This window comes from Mus caroli, chromosome 1 (genome assembly GCF_900094665.2).
Source record: "Mus caroli chromosome 1, CAROLI_EIJ_v1.1, whole genome shotgun sequence".
Taxonomy (NCBI): domain Eukaryota; kingdom Metazoa; phylum Chordata; class Mammalia; order Rodentia; family Muridae; genus Mus; species Mus caroli.
In genome coordinates, this window is record NC_034570.1 from 96163913 (window position 1) to 96179012 (window position 15100).

Consider the following 15100-nt stretch of genomic DNA (forward strand, 5'->3'; position numbering starts at 1 on the left):
GGTGCTAATTTCTTCATCTGATTCAGAGCTACTAAGAGTTGGCTCCTTAAACTCATCTTATTTCTCCTCTTTCCTTCCAATCTCTCCCCAGGTATTCTTCCCTGACATTAACTTTTCCTCGGGTTCAAGACCCGTGGAAAGGCCTGTATACTTATTTGGTGCACCATGTTTCCTCTTTGCTCCTGCCCTCTCTCCCCGCTTTACTTCTGATAGACAGTCTTGAATTTCGTCCAGAATTCTCCACCCTGCCTTAGCCACTTGTTGACATGTGAAAAGGAACAAAAGGGCTTTTAACACTAGAGAAAGTTCAAGGCCAGACATACCTCTTAAAGCTGTAACGTGTCCCGCAGTTCTGGTTCCACCCTGCGAATGAGGGATCTTCCTTGCTCCAGTGTGATGGTAGTTCCCGGGTTTCAGCACCACTTACCCCAAGCTTTTGTCCCCACTGGCAACCGGAATCTTCTGCTCTTCTGCGGCAAAAGCTTTATTTCTTACTTCTTCAGGAGCCAGAGGAGAAGATAGGGAAAATGGCGAAGCCCCGTCCCTTTTATGGAGGATTGTCCTCCGCCTCGGACATTGCTCCCTGATTTGCTACAGCCCATGGAACGGAGTTGTCATCACGGTGAAGGCAGAGCACATGGAGTGGAAAACTACCCCGGCACATGTGCAGCTTGCTTGTTTACTACTTAGAACACGGGTGTAAGCACCATCTTGTAATGGCGAATGTGAGGGCGGCTCCTCACAAAGATCTGCAAGCATTTTACACAGTAGATTCTAAGAGGGAATTGAGTATAAAATTAACCTCATTTTTTTTCAGCAGAATTCCATTTCAAACCCAATCCATATTTGTACATTTTCATTCTGTGAAAGAAAGGAGCTGAATATAGCCTTTTGTAGAAGGATCTGATAGTGTTTTGGATTTCTTCAGGATCTGTTGTTATGTCTACGTTTTCATTTCTGATTTTGTTAATTAGGATGCTGTCCCTGTGCCCTCTAGTGAGTCTGGCTAAGGGTTTATCTAACTTGTTGATTTTCTCAAAGAACAAGACAGAAGAACAAAAAAGAAGACAGCCACAAGAACAGAATACCAACTCTAACAACAAAAATAATAGGAAGCAATAATTAATTTTCCTTAATATCTCTTAATATCAATGGACTCAATTCCACAATAAAGAGACATAGACTAACAGACTGGCTACACAAACAGGACCCAACATTTTGCTGCTTACAGGAAACCCATCTCAGGGAAAAAGGAAGACACTACCTCAGAGTAAAAGGCTGGAAAACAAATTTCCAAGCAAATGGTCTGAAAAAACAACCTGGAGTAGCATTCTTATATCAAATAAAATCGACTTCCAACCCAAAGTTATCAAAAAAGACAAGGAGGGACACTTCATACTCATCAAAGTTAAAATCTTGCAAGAGGAACTCTCAATTCTGAATATGTATGCTCCAAATGCAAGGGCAGCCACATTCATTAAAGAAACTTTAGTAAACTCAAAGCACACACTGCACCTCATACAATAATAGTGGAGGACTTCAACAGACCACTTTCATCAATGGACAGATGGTGGAAACAGAAGATAAACAGGGACACAGTGAAACTAACAGAAGTTATGAAACAAATGGATTTAACAGATATCTACCGAACATTTTATCCTAAAACAAAAGGATATACCTTCTTCTCAGCACCTCATGGTTCATTCTCCAAAACTGACCATATAATTAGTCACAAAACAGGCCTCAACAGATACAAAAATATGGGAATTGTCCCATGCACCCTATCAGATCACCATGGAATAAGGCTGATCTTCAATAACAACATAAATAATAGAAAGCCAACATTCACATTGAAACTGAACAACACTCTTCTCAATGATACCTTGGTCAAGGAAGAAATAAAGAAACAAATTAAACACTTTTTATAGTTTAATAAAAATGAAGCCACAACATACGCAAACTTATGGGACAAATGAAAGCATTTCTAAGATGAAAACTCATAGCTCTGAGTGCCTCCAAAAAGAAACTAGAGAGAACACACACTAGCAACTTGACAACACACCTAAAACCTCTAGAACAAAAGGAAGCAAATTCACCCAAGAGGAGTAGATGGCAGGAAATAATCAAACTGAGCCATGAAATAATCCAAGGGGAAAAAAGAAGAACTATTCAAAGAATCAACCAAATCAGGAGATGAACCCTCACACCTATGGTGACTTGATCTTTGACAAGGGAGCTAAAAACATCCAGTGGAAAAAAGATAGCATTTTCAAGAAATGGTGCTGGCACAACTGGCGGTTATCATTTAGAAGAATTTGAATTGATCCATTCCTATCTCCTTGTACTAAGATTAAATCTAAGTGGATCAATGAACTCCACATAAAACCAGAGACTGTGAAATTTATAGAGGAGAAAGTGGGAAAAGGTTTCGAAGATATGGGCACAGGAGATAATAGCCTGAAGAGAACAGCAATGGCTTTTGCTGTAAGATCAAGAATCAACTAATGGGAACTCATAAATTACAAAGCTTCTGTAAGGCAAAAGACACTGTCAAAAAGACAAAAAGGCCACCAACAGATTGGGAAAGGATCTTTACTTATCCTAAATCAGATCGGGGATTAATATCCAATATATATGAAGAACTAAAGAAGGTGGACTCCAGAAAAACAAATAACCTCATTAAAAAATGGGTCTCAGAGCTAAACAAAGAATTCTCACGTAAGGAATATGGAATGACTGAGAAGCACCTGAAAAAATGTTCAGCATCCTTAATAATCAGGTAAATGAAAAAGAAAACAACCTTGAAATTCCACAATCAAAAAATCCGGTGACATCAGATGCTGGCGAAGATGTGGAGAAATAGGAACCCTCCTCCATTTTTGGTGTGATTGCAAGCTTGTACAACCACTCTGGAAATCAGTCTGGTGGTTCCTCAGAACATTGGACATAGTACTACCGGAGGATCCCACAATACCTCTTCTGGACATATATCCAGAAGATGTTTCAACCGGTACGAAGGACAAATGCTCCACTATGTTCATAGCAGCCTTATTTATAATAGCCAGAATCTGGAAAGAAACCAGATGCCCCTCAACAGAGGAATGGATACAGAAAATGTGATACATTTACCCAATGGAGTACTATTTAGCTATTAAAAAGAATGAATTTATGAAATTCCTAGGCAAGTGGATGGACGTGGAGGGCATCATCCTGAGTGAGGTAACACAATCACAAAAGAACTCACACAATATGTACTCACTGATAAATGGATATCAGCCCAGAAACTTAGAATACCCAAGATATAAGATACAATTTGCTAAACCCAAGAAACTCAAGAAGAACAAAGACCAAAGTGTGGACACTTTGCCCTTCTTAGAATTGGGAACAAAACACCCATGGAAGGAGTTACAGAGACAAAGTTTGGAGCTGAAACGAATAGATGGATCATCTAGAGACAGCCATACCTGGGGATCCATCCCATAATCAGCCTCCAAACGCTGACACCATTGCATACACTAACAAGATTTAGCTGAAAAGACCCTGATATAACTGTCTCTTGTGAGGCTATGTCAGTGCCTGGCAAACACAGAAGTGGATGCTCACAGTCAGCTATTGGATGGAACACAGGGCCCACAATGGAGGTGCTAGAGAAAGTACCCAAGGAGCTAAAGGGGTCTGCAACCTTATAAGTGGAACAACAATATGAACTAACCAGTACCCTCGAAGCTCGTGTCTCTAGCTGCATATGTATCAGAAGATGGCCTAGTTGCCCATTAGTGGAAAGAGAGTCCCCTTGGTCTTGCAAACTTTATATGCCTCAGTACAGGGGAACACCAGGGCCAAGAAGTGGGAGTGGGTGGGTAGGGGGAGTAGTGGGGGAGTGTATGGGGGACTTTTGGGATAACATTTAAAATGTAAATGAAGCAAATATCTAATTAAAAAATAAATTAAAAAAAAACAAAATAAAATAAAATAAAAAAGAAATGAGGCAAATTCCCTTTCCCTCCATATGAAACCTGGAGATCACTGTTCAATGAGTGGTAACATTTAAATACTTCATCTCATGTTGAATCTGATAGGAGGACAGTAGCTCTAATGGCTGTTTAATTGTAGTTCTTTCATTTGTACCTTTAGTCCACAGGATCTTCCTCAGCAGCCCTTTGGCTGAGTGAGAATCCTGAATGTTCCATGCATCTTATAGAGGATGATAAATGGGAGGTTTACATTGTTAGTGAAAAGTGTGCTCCAGGAAGTATTTCTTTTGAAAGACTATAACTTCCTTTTGACTGTATTTTCAGTTGTGCTTCTCTTATTGTTGAGGTCTGGTATAGTCAATATTAAACTGAGAAAAGAAATTTCAAAGTGGATGATGATTAGAATATATGCTGTTTAGTGTATTTATGTGCAAGTTTGTCTTTTTTATTTGTGTGATTATAGCTACATATGTGCCTGCTATAGTTGTATTTGGAGGTCCTGGATAATCTGGAGAACAAAGGATAAAATGTTTGTTCCTGGCATATATGTCCTTAGGGGAAGCGGTTATTTTGTTACCACCTATTACAGACTACCTAGCTTAAAAGCTTCCAAAGATATCCTCTTCTTTTTCTCTTCTGTCTCAAAGGTTGAGCACTGGGATTCCAGACTCATGCTCCCACCCACATCTAGCAGATAGATATTTCTCTACCAGTGAAATAAGTCAATTCAAACCAGATTTGAATATATTAATGGCAGATTTACTGGTAAAAGGCCCTTTTGTGAGTTTACTGATCCTCAAGGCAAAGGCCAGGGCAATCACTTTGAAAAAGAGAGGGTGGGGGTAAAAAGAGAAAGAGAAAAGAGAGAGAGGGGGGAGGGAGGGAGAGAGAGGGGAGAGAGAGAGAGAGGGGGGGTGAGGGACAGGGGGCGAGGGAGGTGGGAGAGAGGGAGAGAGGGAGAGAGGGAGGGAGGGAGGAGAGCAAAATCTATGGCTTATATATGGAGGAGCCTCTGGTGGAATGATGAAAGGGCAGCCAAGCCACTCGGCCTGGAAAGTTCAGTGCCGGTAACAGGACTGAGGGTCTGCGGAGAACCTGGTGGCTAAGTCTGCTTTGACATATAAAATATGTACCTCAGTCACTTGTCCTGGAGTCCAAAACCAAATGCTAACCATTTGTGGGTTTGCCATATTATGCTTGCATTCTAAGTGTTTCATGCACTGAGCCATCTACCAAACTCAGTTTCTGAGTTTTAAGAATTTTATGACTATTAAAGACAACTGACCATGTAATGTATCTAGCAAGGCCACTGTAAATCGAACTTTTATTTTATTTTTTAAACAATTTTTATTAGATTAGATATTTTCTTCATTTACAATTCAAATGCTATCCTGAAAGTGCCTTATATGCTCCCCTGCCCTGCTCTCCAACCCACCCACTCCTGCTTCCTGGCCTTGGCATTCCCCTGTATTGGGGCATATAATCTTTGCAAGTCCAAGGGCCTCTCCTCCCAATGATGGCGGATCAGGCCATATTCTGCTACATATGCAGCTAGAGACATGAGCTCAAGGGGTACTGGAACTTTTAAAGACTCATGCTTATATTCTTAATAAATGTGTCTCTCTGGTACATTGCCAAGTGGGTGATACTCCCTGACTGTTAGTGTCTTAAAAATATGGCACATCCTGGTCAGCATAAGAGAGAACCTTATTTTTATTTCAATGCACTTAATTCTGCTAAACTTAGAAACACAAGTGCCATTGTCATTTGGTCTTTCTGAATTGGTCTAGTTGTTTCTTTCTCCACATGACACTCCCCACCACTTCCCTTTTTGTTGTTGTTGTTGTTCTTTTTTTGTGTGTGGACTCAGTCTTAGACAGAACATTAAGAACAAAAACAATGAAATCAGCATCCGAAGACTTAAACACTACCAGTTCCTTGTTTTCTATTGAAGAAAAATCTCTGTTTTGTAAAAACAAAAACAAAACATAAAACACAAAACAAAACACAAAATACAAAACAAATCAAAAAACAAAAACAAAAACAGAACAAAAAAATATTCCAACATCAGTTTTCCAACTGACAACTCCAAATTATTGCAATCAATAAGTGGTGGGCAGTCAACAAACACAATGTCTTGATCTCCCAGAGGCAATGAATATTGAGGAGAATGACTCACCTTGCTGTTAACTATTGTAGTGGTCTGAATGAGAATTGCCTCCATGGGCTTATATATTTGAAGTCATCTTTAGCAATTATCAGACATGTTTGGGGTATATAGCCTGATTGAAAGAGGTGTGCCAATTTGGGTGGACTATGAAGTTTCTAAAGACCAAATCATTCCCTGCCCCCTCTCTCTCTTTTGTAGTTACTCTCTTAACATTTGTGTTCTTAGATACTCCGACACCATCCTTACCTGAGTGCTGCCATTTTCCCACCATGGATTCACCCTCTGAAGGTGGAAATAAATTCTCAAATTAAGTGATTTATTTTCTTGGTTGTCTTGGTCATGGAGTCTCTTCACAACAATACAAAAGAAAATCAGTCAACGATATATATTAAGGTTTGGTCTTTTGGTATGTATTGTAGTGCTAAGTACTGGTACATAAGGCCTGGTTGCTCCCACATATGAGAGAATTTGCAGGTAGACCCAAGTGATTCTATGTAATCTGATTCCCATGGTCAATAGCTGGTCAGAATTTGATAGGCAAGGATTAAGGTTCCTGGGCTTGGGGTCAGAAAAGGACCATGTGAGGAAGGGGGAGAGAATAAGGTGAAGAAAGAAGTAAGCCTTCATCAGGTAGGTAAATCATGAAAACATAGCCATGAGTACTAGCTAATTGGAGTTAAGAGCTGCAGATATGGAACATGGCAAATTATAAAATTGGGTTATGCATGGGAAAATAGATTCTACTAGCATAGAGTGTAGACATCTGCCAGGTCTAATGCTGATTAAGGCTTATTATAAATAAAAAGCTTTTGTGTCTTTTATCTTGAAATAATAATCAAAAACTAAAAAATCAAATAATAAAAGGTAGAAGCTCCTTATTGAGATTAAATATTTTCAACAATAACATGTATTTGAAATACTATGGGAAATACTATGTCTGCAAATGAAAATGAGATACTCTTTTCAGAGAGCTATGGACTATGAGAAGGAAAAATCAACCTTGCTTCAAAAAGACAGAAGAAATAGGTTTCAGCTTTAGAAGAAACTGAGAATTATTGATGATATTAGCTCTGGGATGTTCTTGTCTTTATCAATAATCCAACTGACAAGTTATATTGGAGAGCTTTAGAACTTCTGTGTTTTTCTTTATGTTATTTTGTTGGCATGCAAAAAATGTGTGATTGTATCTGTGTGTGTGTGTGTACATTTGCAAGTATGCTTGTGGAAGCTGGAACTTGACATCAGAAGTATTTCTTGATTACTCTACATCATATTAACTGAGACGAACTTCTCTGTCAAACCCATAGGTCACCTATATTGCTAGTCTAGGAATCCAGTTTGCTTTAGAAATCACCTCTTCATATTTTGAACAAAGAATTAAAGGAGATCTTAGGTGTGAACTCGGCAGAGGGTCCCAAGTTCCCCACAGGACTCTGCAGGCACCATACCACATCCAGGATCTTGAGATCACTGGTGAGTGGAACACAACATCTGATCCAAAAACCCTGGAGAGTCTTGTGCCAGCAGGAACAGAGACAAAGAGAACCCACTCAACCAACAGCTGGGGTTCCTTTTTGGGCGCTAACTTGGCAGGCCCTAGCACACCCAGGATCTTGGGATCACTGAGACCAGTCTACACAGGAGAGCACTATGATTTAAAAAAAGAAGAAAAGAAAAAGAAAAATGTTAAAGGAGAAGTTACCACATGCCTACTTGGGCATTTATCTGGGTTCTGGAGATCTGTAATTTCTATCCTTATGTTTGCATAGCAAGAGCTTTTAACTGTGAGCCACTTTTCTAGCCTCCAGAGAGAAATTTCTTTTCAATTGGGGTGTACATTCTTTTAGGAGCAAGATTATAGCTTTCCAGGTATCCTAGTTACTTGCTGTGAAAACACACCATGACTAAAGATAAGATGGAGAAGAAAGGGGAAGAATAACAGTCCATAAGAGAAGTCAAGGCAGGAACTCAAATAGGGCAGAAGCTGATTCAAAGGCCATAGAGTGGTGCTATTCACTGCCTTGATCCTCATAGTTTGCTTATCCTGCTATCTTATAGACTTCAAAACTGCCAGCCCAGAAGTGGTCCTACCAATAGTAGGCTATAACCTCCCACATCAATCATGAGTTAAGAAAATTCCCTACAGGCTTGCCTATACCATTATGGAGGCATTTTTTTTTCAGTTGAGGTTCCTTCCTATTGGATAACTATAGCTTATGCAAATTTGAAATAAATACTAGCCACCACAATTGATTCCATTTCATACAAACATATCACTGACTGGTCATAACCTTTCCCTTTTTGTTAATCCCTAACACAACACTCTAATATCAACACCACAACATAAAACAGTTTATAAACTTGAAATATCTTACAGTGTCATAAAGTCAAACACATAAATGCTCGAAATTTCAATAAAATATTCAAAATCTCTCTAAATTTCAAAGTGTCTTCAAAATTTCAATCTCTATACTGGCCTCCTGTAACATAAAATAGAAGTTAAATACTTTCTTATTCCAAGAGGGAAGAGCTAAATCATAATCACAATGGTTCAAAGCAAAATCAAACGCAACACAAAAATAACTCAGTGTCTAAAGTCTGAGAATCCCTTTAATCTTCTGAGTCCTCCAAAGGACTTGGGTCACTTCTCTGCTGCCACTCTTTCTTATCCACACAGTTTGGCTTAGGTACCACTGCAGTCCATGGCTGCTGCTGTCATGGCAGATATTTCTCATTTCAGCCATTTTCAAAATCCTGAGATCTTCTGCTACAACTGGGCTACAATTGCCTCTCCTTGGCTTTTTTAAGGGACTTTAGATGTTTTCCATGTTCTCTTATGGCCCTAAATAACTGGTATCATCTAGATGAATCTAATACTTCCAAATTTGGTTTACATCCTGACATACAACTTTGACTGCCTCAGGCACACAGATTCTGTGTTCTGACTCTATGAAAACAATTCCCTAAAGAATTTGCCTCAACAATATCCATCTCTTATTAATCACTACTAATGTCTCATCCCCAGCTGATCAGTATGGTTGTCTTGTAAAGCAACAATTTTACTTTAGTGGTTTCTATATCTTGTTAATCACAGTCAATTCCTCAGCTCTACTTGACTACCCATCAATTTTAACTTAAAACATGCAATGGCCCTGCTAGACTCTTTAGATTTCAAATTTCCCTTTGGAATTTTACAAGCCAGTCTTCTTTCATTGTCACTTCGGCCAACACCCTGTCTCCTAAGGTTCCACAGAGAAGTTCATCAAGCTTTGACTACTCCATGGATTTCCCCATGCAAAACTCCAAGTCTGTCCTCAATCCTCCACAAAAATTATGGTCAGTTTAGTCACAGCAATACCCTACAATCTTTATCGTTTCTTCTTTTTTCTTTTATTTTTATTACATATTTTCTTTATATACATTTCAAATTTCAAATGTCATCCCTAAAGTTCCCTATACCCCTCCTTGCTCCCCTACCCACCCACTCCCACTTCTTGACCCTGGTATTCCCCTGTACTGGGGCATATAAATTTTGCAATACCAAGGAGCCTCTCTTCCTAGTGATGACTGACTAGGCCATCTTCTGCTATGCAGCTAGAGACACAAGCTCTGGGGGTGCTGGTTAGTTCATATTGTTGTTCCACCTATAGTTATGCAGACCCTTTCAGCTTCTTGGGTGCTTTCTCTAGCTTCTCCATTGGGGGGGCCTGTGTTACATCTTATAGATGACTGTGAGCATCCACTTCTGTATTTGTCAGGTACTGGCATAGACTCACACAAGACAGCTATACCAGGGTCCCTTCATCAAAATCTTGCTGGCATATGCAATAGTGTCTTGGTTTGGTGGCTGATTATGGGATGGATTTCCAGATGGCATACTCTCTGGATAGTCCATCTTTTACTACCGGAAGATCCAGCAATACCCCTCCTGGGCAAATACCCAGAAGAAGTTCCAACTGGTAATAAGAACACATACTCCACTATGTTCATAGCAGCCTTATTTATAATAGCCAGAAGCTAGAAAGAACCCAGCTCAACAGAGGAATGGATACAGAAGATGTATTACATTTACACAATGAAGTACTACTCAGCAATTAAAAACAATGGATTTATGAAATTCTTGGACAAATGGATGTATCTGGAGGATATCATCCTTAGTGAGGTAACCCAATCACAAAAGAATTCATTAGATATGCACTCACTGATAAGTGAATATTAGCCCAGAAACAGAATCCTCATCATTTCTATCATAATAATGGTTTCTACTGTCATGCTGAAACACCTTGACCAAAAGAAGCTTGAGAAATGGAGAATTTCACATAGGTTTCTATATAACAGATTATCATGGAAAATTGTCAAGATAGAAAATCAAGGTAGAACTATGTAGGAAGGAAATGATTCAGAGGCCATGGAGCACTTCAGATTTAGGCAAGTTGGGACAGTAGGTCACCACAAATCTTTTTCATGTTAGAGATTTTCATAGTTTGATGGACATGGATTTAGATGAGCCAATGGAGCCTTTTCTTACCAAGTATGGCTGGCCATTTAAGTGATTATGTGATGATACTGCCCCTGGAATAGAGCCAGCAGGGTATAGGCCTCTCCAGGTATGGATGTTGCTGTGATATATATATATATATATATATATATATATATATATATATATATATATATATATAACATATATATAACTTCATGGTCTTCCTTTGAGAAGTATTCTCCCTACCAAGGTAACTGCGAAAAGACTTTGCTATAATTAGAGCAGAACAAGCCCATGAAGCAAGATTTTATTTATGTCTCATCAAATACTAAGAGCTGAGACCTTCAGGACAGCCCTTAAGGCTGTGGAAAAGAACTCTGAAAGCATTAGTTTCTAAATATATAATTTGTCAAGTATGTAAAATATAAGGAGGACATGTGAATCATATGAGGGGATCATGAAACTCAAAGAACAGATGTAGTTGTTTCTTGTCAGGAAGATATAAAGGCAAGCTGGGACAGAGTTAGTTTGGACCTAGGTGTGATTTAAATGGTAAACTCATGACAAGGTCCAACCCAACTAATTTATTGTTTGTGCTTAACAAAGGTTAAGTAGAGCTCTGAGTTCATTTGAAATGTTAATAAAAAATAGGTTCTAGCTGTCATTTTTATAGAATCCAGGGGATATGTTCAAGGGGAAGGTGATTCATAGGATAATTAAAAGGAACCTGAAATAATGACTGAACTGATATATAAATGAAAGACTGGGCTTTTGATTGGCAAGTGATGGCCTTTCCAGAGAGTTTTTAGAATAGCAAGAGAAAGCTATTGAGCAGAAAACACACACACACACACACACACACACAGAGAGAGAGAGAGAGAGAGAGAGAGAGAGAGAGAGAGAGAGAGAGAGAGAGAGAGAACTAACTGGAAAGTTATATCCAGTAAAATAGAGGCTGTCAGCTTTCAGCTTGTAACACAGGATTAGACTTTGAGTCATTTCTCTCACCACTCCCAAACACCCCTTCCTCAGAAAAATACATCTCTAAGATGAGCTGGTCCTTGGAAATTTCTTGTGTGTGTGTGTGTGTGTGTGTGTGTGTGTGTGTGTGTGAGAGAGAGAGAGAGAGAGAGAGAGAGAGAGAGAGAGAGAGAGAGCTGAATCTCACTGCCAATGTCCAAAAGGTACACTATAAGGTAAATTAGAAGAGGCTAGAAAAGGAGTGAAAACCAATCAATGAGCACAGGGTGACGGGTGTCTTTTCTCAAAAGCTATACACCTTAATTTTGAAAGGGTCTCTCACTATGGCCAGGGTCTCACAAGTTGGTACAAAGATAATAAGTAAGCTACAGAATTCCCTGTCTCTTCCACTTGAGAGTTGATTTCACAACTGAGCAGCACCATGCTCACCTCAATTTTATGCAGATTCTGAGTATCAAACTCATGTACTCATGTTTGTATGGAAGCATTTTACCAATTGAGTCATATCCCTAGCTCTTCTCCTTTATAATTATAATCAAATTAAACTCATTTTCCCCAAGTTTCATGGTGTTTATTATAGCAATAGAAAACATAAGAAAATATATAGTAGTTCAATTACAATCATCCCCAAAAATTTCTTAAACTAGTAGTGTGAGTTTAGTCAGCTATATATAAGAAATATCGTTTGTCTTTAGTTTATAGTGTTAAGAGGAGTCCAGAAAATAATTTCTAAGAAGTCCAAGGGAACAATGTTAGTAAGCTGGAAAATTGCCTGTTGAATCCAGGGACTCTGATTTAATAATGATAAAACTCCATGTTTGAAGGATGTGTTATATAAATGTTTAACTGAGAGAAAAAAATGTAAGATAAAATTTGGGAGTATTTATTAAACTCACAAGTATTAATTTTTCTTCCTTAATAGAGCATTTTGACATTTCTAAGGTTGAAGTTTTTATATTATTTCTAAGGACCAGTGTTCCTAGATTGTAAAATCTAGCGTCCAATCAATTAAGAATACCCATGTGCCCTTGTTCTGAAATGCAGGCTGATTATAAGCAGAGTACTAGAATTTTTCAGAAGGACTGATTTATCAAGTATGTACATTCTAATCTTGAATGCCTAGAAGAGAGGGGATTGCTGGAGCATTTTACCTAATTTCTTATGGAGAAAAATAAATGCTATATTTTCAGGTTATTGGAGCAAAGATCTAGAAAAAATGTCAGCATGTCTGGTAATATATACAGCCTAATTGAGGTACTAGGCCTGGGGTGCCTAATGTTAAGAGTTGTTACTAACTTAACCTAAAAGAAACTTTGTATTTAGACAACTGTAAGTGTATTTATTGATGCATATATTGCATCTAATATAATAAGAAGAAATAACTTGTGATTTTTTTGACCTTTGGAATGAGATGGAAAAAGTGAAAAGGTACTGTTGTCATTTTAGACAACTTTTCATGCTGTAAGTTAAATGTATGTGATAAGGTTGTCAAGGAAGGGTAACTTGAGGCCATGGTTCATTCCTCATGGATCACTGGTTCAAAATCCAAATTCTAAATTAATGGATATAATAAAGCATGATTGATCAGTGGTGACTTTAAGGCCAGGGGCTATCCTTCAGAGGTCACTGGTCCAAGAAAGCAAGAGAAAATGTGAACCAGTTAAATATCTTTCCATCACGGTCTCTGACTTGAGTTTCTACTCTGATTTCCTTCAGCAATAGATTGTGACTTTAAAGTATAATCAAATTAAACTCATTTTCCCCAAGTTTCATGGTGTTTATTATAGCAATAGAAAACATAAGAAAAGATATAGTAGGTCAATTACAATCATCCCAAAAAATTTCTTAAATTAGTAGTGTGAGTTTGTGTGAGGGGCAAATAAAATTCTATTATCTCAAATAAGAGCATGAAGACTGAAAGAAAGATGAGTAACTGAAATTCCCATCCCAACACCCGATGAAGCTTGCATCCCTGAAGCTCTTTGCACAACTTTGAACAATTTTCAGGGACTTTGACTGGTTGGAGACTCTCCTTTTTCTGGCAGTCATTATCTTGTGACTCTTGTAATGTTCAGGAACTTTCTGGAATCTTGAGGTGCTTTGCTTCCTGAGCCTTAAAGCTTTATTATGTCCTGAGACTCAATGGGCTACCTCTAGAAAATAAAATATTTCAATTATGTAATAGATGTACATTTTGATACTGTGAACCCTCCACCATCTATGTCATATTTGCCTACTCAGATATTTTAAGATCTAAATGCTTTTCCATATTTTTAGTTTTCATGAATGATTTAGTTTCATACAGCATAATATTTATTATTCAGGTATTTTATTATAATCAAGGGAAGAAGTTGTCTTTATATTGTTATACTTTTTGTCTATCCTAAAGAATTTCATATATGTACACAATGGAATATGATCAGAGACTCGCATTTACATTCTTAAATTCACTCCTTATCACCAAAATAATCCCCCTCTATCTTCATGTACATAAGAGAGAAGCATCCTCTTTTGAGGGTTTTCACTGGTAGGTTTATTTGTTCCTGTGGATGGCCTAAGCACCCAATTTTTTTTTTACTCCAACCCACTGATTATAAAATGATTCTGACATAGAGTATACTTATCCCTGCCCCCTCAGATAATTTTCATATTGTGTTTTAGCCCTGTCATAGATGTGTCAACATTTTTTCTCTCATCTCACAGTCATCTATCTCCTAGAAGATGCATCATGTGGAACGATTACTTGATAGAGAGATGCAAAGACTGATGATTGTCTGAATATTCTTCTCTACCACTTTCTATAACTTATTTCCTTGAGACATGGTCTGTCAAAAAAAATGAAGTAAGCTAAGGAAAACACATAGACTATTTTGAAAAACTAAGGCCTGTGATTCTTTTTATTCATTGCAGAGACTCTTGAATTGTATCCAAAAATAGCTAGAGCAAAGTCCTTGGGTTTTGTTGGATGTGTTTTGTTTTGTTTCTTCAGTCCAATACAATCACATAGCACCATTGAAAGCAGTCCTCTGACATGCTAGCATTGCACCTGTGACTGTCCAAGGGACCTTGAGAGAATCCAGCTGTGGTTCCCTGGTGGACTCTGCTGTGAATGCTGACTACTGTGTATTCTTCATCAGGTACATCCTATTGTATGCTCTCTTGAGTTTCCATCACTGACACCACTTCTGCTATTTAATAGTGCTACAGGGCTGTCCAATAGCACTCAGATCTTTGCCTTGAATAATTATAGCTCGTTATGAATCAGAACTGGCTTCTCATGGGTCATATCTATTTTTACAAAATGCTCTGAGAGAAGCAAATTAAGAATGAAAGAAGGAAGGAAAGAAAGAAGGAAAGAATGAGTTTATTCTGTTTTACAGTTCAAGTGTCTATGCCGTCATAGATGATAGGTTTTTGAAGCAGCTGATCATATCATACTTATAATCAGGATGTGTATATATACATATATATATATATATATATATATATATATAT

General features: G+C 38.1%; 1 pseudogene; it reads left to right on the plus strand.

Annotated features, from left to right (window-relative positions):
* LOC110295780 overlaps nt 1–15100 on the plus strand; it is a 108121-nt pseudogene that overhangs the window by 80971 nt on the left and 12050 nt on the right.